Source organism: Halichoeres trimaculatus, unplaced genomic scaffold (genome assembly GCF_033239565.1).
Source record: "Halichoeres trimaculatus isolate MK-OKI-2021-1 unplaced genomic scaffold, fHalTri1.1 fHalTri1_scaffold_21, whole genome shotgun sequence".
Taxonomy (NCBI): domain Eukaryota; kingdom Metazoa; phylum Chordata; class Actinopteri; order Labriformes; family Labridae; genus Halichoeres; species Halichoeres trimaculatus.
Window position 1 is genome coordinate 20,141,810 of NW_027437199.1, and position 14,307 is coordinate 20,156,116.

Sequence of the window (14,307 nt, forward strand, 5' to 3'; positions counted from 1 at the left end):
TGTGCATGAAAGCAATGTATAAAATACATTTTTTAAATCTAGATATTGTTTCAATTGGTGTTTAATCGCCGTTATGGGTTTGGCATTCTGTTGTAGCAAAACATTTACCTGCTTTGCATGGGCTTTTTCTAAATTTAGACAGACAACTGTGCCATTGGATAAAGCAGGCACCCACAGCTCTCCCCAGCTCACCCTCACCTAATCACAGGCACAGCATGGCGCACATACTCGTCATGCTGACATCTGATGTGACTCTCAGGCTAACTGCCTCTCACTAACACTGCCCTCTTTGTTAACGCACACACTGGAAGTAGTGAGAAGTCAGTAAAATAACAGCACCATTATTTTACAATCATTCGTTTGCATGAAAATAACTGTTTAACACTGGATGGAAATTTAACGTTCACTCTGGCTACCACTGGGTTTAGCATGTTAGCATGCTTTCGTTAGCACTGAAGCAAATGCTACTAAAACTTAGAAACAGTTACCGCCCTGATAAATGAGTCATTTCATCCATGCACTTCTTCCATATTTCTCTCCGTCTTCTGTTTATTGCAAATAATTCTCTAAATCTCAGTTTCCCCTCGACAGCCGTCCAGCTCCACTAGCTGCAGAAAAAGTGAATCACATGGGCCGCTCTCTTTCCAGAGCTTCATCTCCCTCTGTGAATTCATTCTCTATGCGAATTCAATTTCCATGCAGCTGCCTCGCCGTGGAGTTATTATATATTTGTATTTTTGTATTCATCTGTGACCAGTTTATCTGTTCATTGCAGACGGAGTCTGTCCCCCTCCCCCCCTCGATGGGGAATTTTGACAAAGATAGATCGAGCCATCTGTGAGACTATTGAAGTTCAATATACTCTGAGGCTTTCATTTGCTCAGAGGAATTTTAATTGCTGCAAAATATACAGAGGTTGGTGTCGGATTTCGGATTTACTACTTGTTTATGAGCTTGCTGGCACGTCAACAGCTCAAACACACATACAGGTGCACACGCATCACTGCACGCGCTCAGATCGGCATCGTGTCTATGAAGTTGTCATAATTGCCTCGCAGCTACATTTGAATATTGCTCGACAGTCCGCTAATGACTGGCTGTGCTGCTGTTAGTTGGAGTTAGATGCACACACAATATCACAAACATTGAGCCACAGTCTCAGTACACACGCACACACACACACACACACAGAGTCAGTCTGTAACAGGGTAGGATTATATCTGGGTGGAGCCGGCGTGCTGCACCGTCCCCGAGGTGGTGAGTCATCTCGTTGGTCTGTCCCTCTCTTAAATCTTTGTCCAGCCTGTCTGGAACCTATTACCATGGGGAAACCTGCTGTGAGTCATGTCGTGTGCTTTAAATTTGAGACTTCAAGGGGAGACAGGTAGAGAAAATGCTTGCAGAAATTAGCGGGCCTGAAAGTGGTGTCTGCTATCTGGAGAGTGAAGGAACTCTGCAACCAATTTGAGTCGAACGATAACCTGCCAAATCTGATTTCTGCCCCCCAGTCACGTTTGGATGTTTCCCAAATAAAGTCACGACAGTGTTGCAGTATTCCAGAGATGAGATCTTGTTGTTGGACCACCAGTGAGTTAGCAGCTGTTCAAGATTCCTAATTAGATTTATACTCTGGTTTTTCAAGCCATGGAGGAAGACACCTCAGCTGCTAGTTTTCTGCTTTAAGGGTTAACTCCAAATCATGTGCAAACACTTTTTGCTTTAAAGGTCGGCCAAAATCAGAGATTTTTAGATTGTGGTTGTGTTTGTTTGGTGTGTTTGTAGTCCAAGCAGAGTGGATCAGGAACCTATCAGCGAGCTCTGATTGAGGTAGGAGGAATGGTTCATATGGAGGGCAAAAGCAGGCAGGATCTGCTGCTACAGCAAAGAATCAATACTTTAAAAAAAAAAAAAAGTACTGTATGTTTAGATTACCAGCGTCCCTTTATTGCTTTAGAAATGATTGATCCACTGTGTGACCTCCAGCCTTCTCTCCTTTTGAAAGCTTGGATCTCTGTCTCTTTTAATCTGCATCTGTTGTTAGCAAATATATTGACACAACCAAAGTTTCCTTATTTTATGTTCAAACTATTGGAGGATGCCACTGAGAACCCTTTGTGCCACAAAGTATTAACAGTAAAACTGAGATTTCCCTAAAACAGATAAACACCACTCCATGGGGAGGAGATTTAGGGTCAATCCCAATTCTACCCCTTAGCCCTTGGTTTTGCGCGTGCACGTCTAGTGAAGGGGTGTCCCGATTCTCTGTAAGGTGAAGAGGAAGAGCTACACAGCCCTTGAAACGAAGAAAAACTGGGACCTCACTTGAGCCTAATTAGATTTTCCATGATATGGATATTTTTATCAGATATCTAATCCTTTGCTACTTCCTGTGTTTTGAATTGTTGGTTGTGTTTTGAAATCCCTCATTAAAACGATCTAGCTAACGCTGCTATAGTGATAACTATGGCTAATAACAGCTACTCCGATGTCAGACCAGGACGACAAACTCACAGTAAACAGACTTCACTACAATAAACTGCATTTCATGAATAATTAGACAGATAAGCTGCATTCAGGGGCTGCATCAGCTACATAAGCTATGATAAGCTAACATTACATTGTATCCAAGGGGCAACATCCGGTTAGTAAACATAAAGTCTATGTGTAGGTGCTAAAAGACGCTGTTGGTTGAGAATCCGCTTGAGGCTGGCTGAAGAAAGACCGGAAGTCATGTACACACCCAGCCGTAAAAACAGACTTTTATGACATTAAAAACCATATTTACAGCCTGGTTCAAAAAACAGCTTGGGTCTAAAACGCTGATTTCACTATTGGCACACACTGTACGGTGAGGTTTTTTTTTTCTATCTCTGCAGTTTAGAAGTTATTAGGATTGTTTGATTTTCAATCAGAGGCATAGCTCAGGTCACATGACCACTGGGCATCCTGTAGCTGCTCGAAGAAAAACTCACAGCAGGCGTCATAGCGAATGTGGCTGCGTCAGTGGATTGGCTTTATTTCAGGGTTCAGCAACAGGCAGGTGACGTCATGGAGGCTACGTCCATGTTTTGTACAGTCCATGGTTGTATCCAATTTGTTGTAGCAAAGAGACACTGAGACCTGATCCAGGTTTGATGTCAACGGTTTATTGTGAACCACTTAATACCAGTTGCTGTTGGGCGTATTCACGCCTAAGAATAACACTTAGCTGATCTGTTTGACTTTCGGACGAGTGTGTCCCACAACTCCAAACAGAGAAGCACATGAGATGTTGGCCACTGAACCGCCAACAGCAAGTGGTGCATTCACTGCAGCTTGTAATTCTCAGACACAAATTGATTTGTGCCACAAAAAAATGGTTGGTATTTATTCATTGAAAATAAGGTGTAATACATTTATATATTACATTTGATTATTGCGGAAAAAAGCACTAGGTCTAATGTAAGTTATCAATGAAATCCATGCTATTTTGCAGCGTTTGAGAAAAAATATAATTCCAAATCCCTAGCTGTGAGAGTGACTACGTTGCTGTCTCAGTTGGGGAGTGAGTGAGTCGTGTCTTAATTTGTTGTGTTGTTGCAATTTCGCTAAGTGAGTGAACTATACAGTTAGGCCTGTCACGATAACAAATTTTGCTACACGATAATTTTCCAAAATATTATTGCAGATAAACGATATTATTGTCCATATTATTTTGATTTTTTTTCCATTTTTTCATTGACATATTTATGATAAATGGGATAATAAAGTGAGTACACCATATCAAAAGCAAGAAACTTTAATTTCTTAAGAGTATTTAACTGTAATTAAAAGGTCAGGATCTTTTAAATAAAATACATTAAACAAAAAATATAATAAATTTAACAAACAAGAAAGAGAAAAAAATACAATGAAGATGAAATGGACTCTCTTTTAGAAAAAAATACATGTCAATGAAAATAATTAATACTAATCAAAAGCAATAAAACATAGACCCTGTCTCTATAGAAAAAAGGAAACTCAAAAAAAACAAACAAAAAAAAAACAATAAAAACTACAGCCTACATAAAAGAGAGTTTATACAGTTCCTGAATTGTTTGTAACATGTACTTTTTCCCAGTCAATCCGTACTGTCTGTCAAACATTTTTAAAATTTCTGGCTTTCAACCTTATTGAAGGGCTGCATTTCTTTGGCAATGTAGCTGTCTTTGAGCGCCCACCATTTGGTGCTTTTATTTCTACTTACTTTGCAGACCAAAAGCCTCAGTAAGAGCGGATTGTTGAAGAACAAGGCTCCACTGCACCTCCCTCTTCTTCTTCTTCGTCGCCACTATTTTCAAACAAATGCGACATATCAGCTCGTTGGTGTTCATGAGCTCACACTTTGTTCATTCTGATAAAAAACAAAATATTCCCACTCTGGGACTGTGGCAGGCGGCTTAAGAACCGTATCTTTCGTGCCATCACTCATATTAGCGTGTGTTTCCTCCTTATCCCTCAGGACGCTCGCTTCAGCTCTCTCCGTGTGTATGTGCCAGCAGCCCCATTGCAAAAGATGCCAAAGATCGCATTTTGGACAGATGCTCACTCCGCTATAAATCCGCTATAGAACCTATGCACCCCGATGTTAGGAAAGATATACGTAGTGATCCATCTTCTCATTCTGCCTCTGTTGTCGAAAGAGAGGAGGAAAACAAACATGTCTGCACGTGTCAGTTTATCGAGGCTGGCAAACTTAACAAGGACGTTTTTATTTATCGTTCGGTTAATCGTTTTTTTTATTATCGTGACAGGCCTATATACAACCCTCTACATCACTTTTCTTGTCAGAAAACCTACTAAAGTTGACTACTTTTAACTTCCACTGTGGCCTTCGCATTTGTGTTGTGGCTGGTCCAAAAAGTCTGAAACCTATCAGCCACCGTAAAGGAAACTTTAAACCCCAGAACTTTAACAGTTATCACATCACTCTCCATAACTAACAATGTGAATTAATTATCCATTTCATGTTTTTATGTTGATGATGCTCTGAGTCAAACTTTCCCACTGCAGGTCTAACTCTCTGTCATTACTCTGTCCTTACTTGTGGGGCTCTTTTAACAAGAATTTGTTTCTGATCTTACGTGACTTGTTGTCAAATAATTATGTAAAAGCTGAGTTAAAATGCATAACTCAATATCCACTTATAATTCACTCCTCATTTTGGGCTTATGAAGCCTCAGTTAAGCTCCTCTGCTCACATGTTCCTCTAATTAACCTTACATAACCTTATTATGATTCAGATTGTACTTCACTGACCTTTCTGCTTCTCTGCTCTGTCCTTTTGTCTTCATGCTCATAGCTGTCTGATTCCTGAAAGTGGTGTATAAATAAGTTCATTATTCCTCCTCAGCTTCAGTGTTTTGTCACTGATTATGCAACAGTTTTAACCATCATGCTAACTAACTAACTGAGCTGAAATTATGCTAACGAAATGCTAATTTATTCCGCATAGCTGCTGCCACATGTACAAGAGTGTTCAGCGCTCATGAGCCAAGAAAGCAGCAACTCTTTGTGACTGTGGGATGAAGAAAACAGAGAGGCAGGCAGGCAGAACACAGACGCTGACACGGAGACGGATGAATACAAAGAGAAAGACAAACATCAGCGTATACAAACACGGGGCGGGAGGATGGGTATAAAAATGTTAAAAGCGAGGGCACAACAAAGAAAAGATGATTTATTGAAGGGAGGAGAAGCAGAGTGACAGAGACGGGCCGGATTCATCCATCATGCAGTCTTTAAATGGCTCAGGGTTGTCACGTATGAGGGTGGCACACAGATCAATCAAACTCCAGTCAGGAGTGGGGACACACTTGGTATTTGCAGATTCTAGCGCAGGCGGAAAAGTTAATCTTCATTTAAAGCTCTGAAATAAATCACAACAGCTCTAATGCACTGAGTGAATATTTATTCATCTGTTGTAACATCTTAGCAGCGAGCTAGGTGGCCGAATCAATACATCATTCAAAACAAACACCCTGGATTTATTTATCGATTTCTCCCAGTTTTAATCACAGAGAGGATAATGGAGTAGATCTATTCTTTCTGATTCTTTCTACATACTTCTTCTGCTGTTCGCCTCCATGTTTGGCTGCCTGTGTCGGCTCCGCTGATTTCATTAAAGCCATATGTCATGAGAAGGCATTAAAGATAATGTAATTTAAGTTTGACAGCCTGTCTCGCTGAACCAGCTGGAGATGCATTATTATGGAAATAGGGAGACGTTGAAAGATGCTAGATTACAGAAACTTAGAGGAGAGACTACGATGTAACTTTCAAGGGGTGCTGCTGTGTGAGTCTTGGCTAAAACCCCTTAGCTATGGTCAGACTTTCAATAACAAGACTCAGGGTTTATGCCTCGTCCTGACCAGCAAGGGTGTAGAGGGCGCATGGGAGTTTGCCCAATCAGTCCCCATGTGCTTCGTGGACTTGGAGAAGGCTTTCGACCGTGTCCCCAAAGGTATCTTGTCAGGTGTGCTTCGTGAATATGGAGTCGATGGCCCGTTGTTACGGGCCATTCAGTCTCTGTATTTCCGGAGTGAGAGCTTGGTCCACATTGCCAACAGTAAGTCAACTTGTTCCCAGTCAGAGTTGGACTCAGCTAGGGCCGCCCTTTGTCACCGATTCTGTTCATCACTTTTATGGACAGGATTTCTAGGCGCAGTTAAGTGGTGGGGGGAGTCAGGTTCTGTGGTCTCAGGATCCCATCTCAGCTTTTTGCGGATCATGTGGTCCTGTTGGCCTCATCGAACACTGACCTCCAGCTCGCACTGAGGCGGTTTGCAGCTGAGTGTGAAGCAGCCGGGATGGAGATCAGCACCTTTAAGTCCGAGGCCATGGTTCTCAGTCAGAAAAGGGTGGACTACCCACTCCAGGTCAGGGTTGAGTCTTTTCCCCAAGTGGAGAAGTTCAAGTATCTCAAGGTCTTGTTCACAAGTGAGGGTACAATAGAACGAGAGATTGACAGATGGTTCGGGATGGTGTCTGCCGTGATTAGAACACTATACCAGTCTGTTGTGGTATTGAGGGAGCTTAGCCAGAAGGCAAGGCTCTCAATTTACCGGCCAATCTACGTTTCAACCCTCACTTATGGCCATGAGCTGTGGGTCTTGACCTAAAGAACAAGATCGTGGATGTGGGTGTCTGGGCTCAGCCTTAGGGATAGGGTTCGTAGCTCGGCCATCCAGGAAAGGCTCGGAGAAGATCTGCTGCTCCTTCGCATTGAGAGGAGCCAGATGAGGTGGTTCAGGCATCTGGCGAAGATGCCTTCTGGACGCCTCCCTCAGGAGGTGTTTCGGGTATGTTCAACTGGGTGGAGACCCTGAGGCAGACCCAGGACATGGTGGAGAGATTATATCTCTTGACTGGCCTGGGGATGCCTTGGTATCCCCCCAAAGGAGCTGGTGGAAGTGGCTGCTGACAGGGGTCATTGGTCTTCGCTGATGGCACTGCTGCCCGGATAAGTGGTGGAAAATGAGATGAGGGTTTATGCCTCAGATACACCAGATACCTCTGCGGTCTGAGTTTGTTGCGTGTTGACTGCATTTCTCAACTTAAACCTGCTGTGTCGTCAGTTCGACAAGCTGAATGACCGACAGCCAGCTGGAGTCACAGACCGAGGAGTTACCAAGCTTCCCACTTCATTGATAAGTCTCTCTTCATTCGAGTTGGACTGTAAAACCCCAAACCTGTCGACTCCTGGTCTGGTGATGCTCATTATGCCAATTCATCATTGCAGTCAAGCTAAAAATGAACTGGTTTGGACACGGTCTGTTTTATTTTGAAAGTCACTGGGTGTTTTTCGGTAGTTTCCTGTCATGACTTCCTGTTCCACATGATCTTCCCTACGCTGAATTTTTGCGTCACACTTTGCGTCCTTTAAAAACAGAATGGCTGTGTATTACCTGCAACGTGACTGAGCAGCCACACTGATGTGCTGCAACAGAACAGATCCAGTGTAAGTTGACACATTGACTTGAATGGAAATCCACTTGATCTGTTTGCTGTGATGGAACGGAGACGCACCGCAGACGCATCTGGTGTATTTTATCCAATACTCTGAGAATATGACAAGCACAGTTTGATTCTTTAAACCAGCCACAGAGCTCTGCCTTCCCTCTTTTCTTTCTAACTTCCTGTGACAGAGTCTTCCTCTTTGGGGGTGTTTTGAGGGGTGGCTAAAGGTAGAATAGAAAAGAATAGAATTACTTCTTTGATCCCAAACTGGGAAATTGTTGTGTTGACAGCAGCAATTGACAGAGTAAGTAGAAAGATACAAAACTAGAAAGAATAAAATAAAACAAAATAAAATATATACATAAGCACTCTAGTTACAACAAGATACAATAATCAAGATCGTGAGAAGTATGTACACCAGCTATAAATGTAGTTCAGGAGGTAGAGCTCATTTGATGGAGCCTGGGCCTGTTGAATGTGATAAGACTGAATGGATTTTGGTTGCTAAGTGGATTGTTCTGCCAATGGAAATGATGGACAGTGAAAGTCTGTCAATGTGTCGTCGGTCAACTTAATGAAACACCAGCAACAGAAGGTGCCCATTTGATAACCCTGATAATATTCTGTCTCCGCCCATCTGTGTTCACACCAGGAACACACCTGATGCATCACCTGTCCGCCGCTCTGTTGCAAGTTGACGGCATGCTCTTTCATCCATCAACTCACACAGACCGAGGAGTTCCCATTCATTGATGATCCTCTCCTTGTTTATGTTGGGCTGTAAAACCTCAAACCTGTCGACTCCTGGTCCATCTCTACTCATTTTGCCAGTTTATTGTTGTTGTCTGCTATGACATGCTTTGTTTTATTTTGAAAGTCACTGAGCGTTTATAGGTGGTATCTGTGTAGGACTTTCTGACCTGGTTGTAAAATGACACATTCGGCATCTGTCAAAAACAGGAGGCTTGCCCGTCCAATGCTAAAGGCTTTGGCCTATGCGATCTGTTGCTGTGATGGAGTGGAGCCAGACCAGAGACATCTAGTATATTTTATTCACCAGGCTTCTGGGTTTTGGTGACTTGAGGTGTTTAGTTAGATGACTTATCAGTAGAGGCAGTAGTGGGCTGGGTTTCTTCACTGAGCACTTATCCAGTCTAGATGCACAAGCACCTTGTGTTTGCCTCATATCCAGATTATTTTGATCCAGTTGTGGTGAAGGCAAAAAAGCTAAAGAAAGACAAACCAGGAAGGGTGGTTAGTGAACCTCCTTTGCATAATGCTGGACAAAAATCAGGAGGAGGCTTGAAAAGTGACTGAGGGTACCATAAAATGTTGCTTTCATTCGACCCAGCCATCTTCTACTTCCCCAATGCAGCTGCGTCCCAATCCGTGGGCTGCAGACTTTGGAAACATTCTTTGTAGGCTGGCTATAAACTGCAAAGTCTGAACTGAGCTGTGATGGTTCAGTCTTCAGAGGATTCTGTTTTATGTAAGGGGCAACATCCGGTTTGGAAAAGTGAAGGCTTTGACAGACAGTGTGGTTCAAAAACATCTTGGATCCAAATGACAAATTTTGCACACACTGTGCAGGGGGTGAAAGTTTTTTTCTAACTTGGTGGTTTCGAAGGTATTAAGATTGTCTAATTGTTTAATTGTCCAATCAGAGACACATTTCAGCTCACATGACTACAGCTGTTAGACTGAAAGCTCTAAGCCCAGGTCATATCCAATATGGCCGAATCCAATGATTGTCTTTATTCCAATGTATCAGGAATTGACGAGTGACGTTATGGAGAATATGTCCATATTTTATACAGTCTATCGTTTTATGTCATCGACTGTTACTGCCTGAACATCAGGGTCACATGATGCTTTGGTTCAGGGGTGGCCAACCTGTGGCTCGGGAGCCACATGTGGCTCTTTGCCTTACATTGTGCGGCTCGTTAATCCATTCATAAAAAAATATTTATATATTTCAAAGCTTTAAATTATATATTTTTGTATTTTTATTGATCAATACTTGGGTGATGAGATTGATACTTAAGTTTCAGTTTCTCTTTTCTATATGTTCATAGATAGATAGATAGATAGATAGATAGATAGATAGATAGATAGATAGATAGATAGATAGATAGATAGATAGATGGACGGATGGATGGACGGACGGACGGACGGACGGACAGACAGACAGACAGACAGACAGACAGACAGACAGACAGACAGACAGATAGATAGATAGATAGATAGATAGATAGATAGATAGATAGATAGATAGATAGATAGACCTTTGTCTCTTCTGCTGTAAAAACAGAAATTTGTCTTTGACATGGCTTCAAGTATGAATTTAAACACACAAACACAGTAAATCTCGCTTTGAAAATTGGAAGTGTATTGATTTTTACTCTATGTTATTTTGTTTATGTGTGACAGGAAGTGCGTTTGTCAGACCAGGTGTGGGATGTGGCTCTTTGTTGTACCACGGTAATTTTTGTGGCTCTTGGTCTCAGAATGGTTGGCCACCCCTGCTTTAGTTGTATCCTCTGCGGGCTGGGAAACATTTAGAGAAGCCTTCAAAATGAGACGGCCTTTGTCACACTGAGGCTGCAGACCATGGATTGGGACACAGCTTGTGTCACCTCCTTGCCTTTTGCCTAACCACCCAACTTTTAATCTGCAAGCAGAATTTGAAATATGAATTCTGTAGCACATTTCATCCTTTAAATGTTGTTATGGTTAAACACAGAAGTATCAGCCAAAAGATGTGATCATCTTTCTGTGTAGGCTTGTTGATTAAGAGGAACTGTCCTGCTTCATAAAGATTAATAAACCCATCTTGCGATGAACTCTGCAGCTTCCACATCCACTCCTCAGAATTCTCTCTGTTTAATAAAAAATAATCATGCAGGGAAAATGGGTTACTGTTGTTTTATATATCAGTTTTGTTCACAGACTTTGCATGAACCAAGTCTTTACACCATGAGCAAAGTTTTGTCAGAGTTATGTTCTCGGTTAAATCTGAAGATAACCCTGGTCCCTGTTGGTCAGCCCCAGTTCCTGCTCCTCCTCATCTCTTTCCTCTCTGTATCTGAGCTCCATGCTGCCTCTCCTTTGCTTTTTCCTCTTTATCTCCTTCTGTCTGATAGGTTTTAACACTCCACCTCTATCTCCACATTTCAGTCTTTCTGACAGGTTTGTCTCCCTCTCATCTTGTTTTCCTGTATGTTTCTTTCACCTCATAGACACCTCTCTCTGTTAGTCACATGACAGTCACACTCTCAAGTTAAAACTTTGATCATGTGACTCTAAGGGAGGAAGCATCCTTTAGAGGTGCCGGTGGAGGTTAATCTTCATTAATCTCTTCCGTCAAAGGAGGGGAAATGGGAGTCCTCACTTTGTTCCACGCCGTCTTTAAAGCCTGACACAAACCCTCGCATTAGATACAGGCACGTAAACATACACAGGCCGGCAGCGCACGGATGAGTGGAGAGAAGCTGCTGTTTCATAAGCCAGGTCATGTCAGGTCAGACCGCCTGTGTACAGCATTTTTCCACACCCTGTTCCCCTCCTCTGCTCCTCCCTGCTCCTCTATTTATTTTCTGTTGACTATCCAATCAATTTTTTTCACATATATTTATCTCCCTGGATCATATCTCTGCCTTTTTCTCTCTGCAGTCATCTGATCTGTTTTTTCCACCTGCTTATGGTCCCTGTCATGGCTCCTTGATCATCCCAGTTTTGTGTACTTTCATATAAGGACTACATTTACTCCTCTGCCATGGGGCCATTGGGCTTTTTCATTAACTTCTCCGTACAGATACTGGCTCTGCTTTAATTGCTGATTTCAATCTACAGCCTCTCATCACAGGTTAAGAGTCCACTAACTTTTTGAGTCTATAATCTATATAAAGTAGAGGACATTACGACCAACTCCATGAAACACACTGATGAGTTAAACTCTAGCTTCATCTTACATTCAGCTGTTTTTGTTGTTGTTGTTCTTCGATGTGTTAAATTAATCTTGAACTTTGTGAAACGGCAGAAAAAGCTTGAGAGATGTTGGAAGCATCACTTTGAACTTCCTGCTTCAAACAAGTCACAAACCCAGATTTTCTCAGTCTGCATCAAGCCTCTTTTTAATTCCCTTTCAAACACCTTTAAAGAATTAAAGTTGAATTACTTAGGATGAGACGTGTGTATGAATTCTGTATCATCAGGTGCCCCTGTTCCAGAAAGAAGTCTAATCCAAAATGTAAACCCTTATTTTCAAAATTCACCCTGACATGCTTTCTATCTTTGAAGCTGTCTGAGTTTAAAGTTTTATGATTTGAAAAAAAAAGAGGAGCCAAAATAATCACTGCTCTGAGAAGTGGCAATCATTTTGTTTGGGTGTGTTTGCTTGTCAGATTTTTTTTTTATTATCTCTGAAGGAGCAGTTCAGAGTTTGGACACAAGCTTCTGACTTTTTTTGAACTTCAGTCCTGCATTTGGCTTTGCCTCCTTTGAGCGCTTTGAGTGTTTCCTGAGCCAAATCAGAATTTTTACACTGAAATTCACAGAGATTGCGTTCCAGTCCACTGACTGTGTAGAATGGACAAAGAGCCTCATTATCATGTCCGTTTTGAGCTTTGAAGCCAAAGTGTCGCCTCATTGCGCTTGCACACCCTCTGTGCTGACCAAAATGCACATTTAATTTTCTGAAAAATGAGCATTTGGACACAACTTGCATGACTAGAAGCAACTTTAATGACAGAAACTTGTTTTGAGACATTTTGCTCATCCATACTCTCCTGCTCTCTTGTAGTAGCTCTCTTCTGGTTACGTCTGCAGCGGTGTTTTTACTATTTTTGTTCCTGTTTGTCCAAATATCCTAAGTGTTACCATGGCTGCATTGTTTACACACAAGATCAGTTGTTTGCAGCCTGTGGCATGTTGATGCTAACCAGTGCTAGACCCAATGTTTCCCACTAGTTTAGAAGAAGGAGGTGAGGACATTGTACTGGCGCTTGGGTGACAACGTGATCTTGAAAGAGATGACATCAGCTTGTCCTTCCATCCATCGTTATAGGGAATGTAAGATCTGTCTTCAATAAGATGGAGCTAGCCGTGATAACCCAGCGCCAGAGGGAATACCAGAAGGCAGAGTAGCATCATGCTATTCAAAGACATGGCAAACAGAGCTAACACCTTACACAAAAACCACATTGGAAGGAGTTCACCTGCTGTAAGTGGGAAGGATACAAGAGACAGAGACTGAACAGTAGTCTCTGATGGACATCTCCCACCCCTTTAGGAGGACTTTTTACCTTTATGTTATGCTTGATATGTACTGATAACTAATAATAATTATGTATGTATTGTTTATAAAGGTACTCCTATTATATTATTGTATTTGATATTTGCATATTGTCAAGTTTTTTACTTGGGCTGCACAGTGGTGCAGCAGTTAGTGCTGCAGCCTCACAGCAAGAAGATCTCCGGCTTGGCCGGTGGACCTTTCTGTGTGGAGTTTGCATGTTCTCCCGGGGTTCTCTCCGGGTCCTCCGGCTTCCTCCCACAGTCCAAAAACTTGCTCGCCAGGTTAATTGGTCACTCTAAATCGCCCATTGGTGTGAGTGTGTGAGTGAATGGTTGTCTGTCTGTGTTAGCCCTGTGATTGGCTGGCGACCAGTCCAGGGTGTACCCAGCCTCTCACCCAATGGCAGCTGGGATAACCTCCAGCCAACTGCAACCCTGAACAGGATAAGCAGTTTGGAAAATGAATAGATGAATGAAAGTTTTTCACTCTACACTTTTTTTTACATTTTTTGTTGCTGTAATTCTGTAAATTTCCCCGTTAACAAGTCTGTTGACAAGTATCTTATCTTATTTGACCTTATCTTATCTTATGGTAACAAAATGTGAATTTAACAGATATTTTTTTCTAAAAAAGCACTTAGACATAAATCAGAGTAATTAGAACCACCTTAATCTAATGACAGAAATCCTGTTTGAGAAGAAAATATTTGATGTGTATTTTGATTTTCTAATGTAACCCATCTTTCATCTGTCAGCACGGAGAAGGCGGGGCTTATCACCTATGCTGCATCTGGTCTGTAGGGGGGGCTCTACAGCCTGGCTTATGCTGCTGTGTGTTGTTACCTTGAGTATGCATAGTCATGCATACTTATGCAGAGACCTACGCACGTAACTGGCATGCAAGGTTGAAGCAACGCAGACTTCCCGCTCTGTGATTGGTCCACCTAGCAGGATTTTGTTTCCAGTAGTTACTTGTAACACTCCTTGTATTATAAACGGTGAAATGTGTCGGCCTTGATAGAATACGCACTGCCC

The 14,307-nt window shown here is 42.1% G+C and overlaps 1 protein-coding gene across 3 annotated transcripts in view; it reads left to right on the forward strand.

The window, feature by feature from the left end:
- Positions 1–14,307, forward strand: part of ccdc146 (coiled-coil domain containing 146) — a 92,679-nt gene that overhangs the window by 65,278 nt on the left and 13,094 nt on the right. The window lies entirely within an intron of this gene.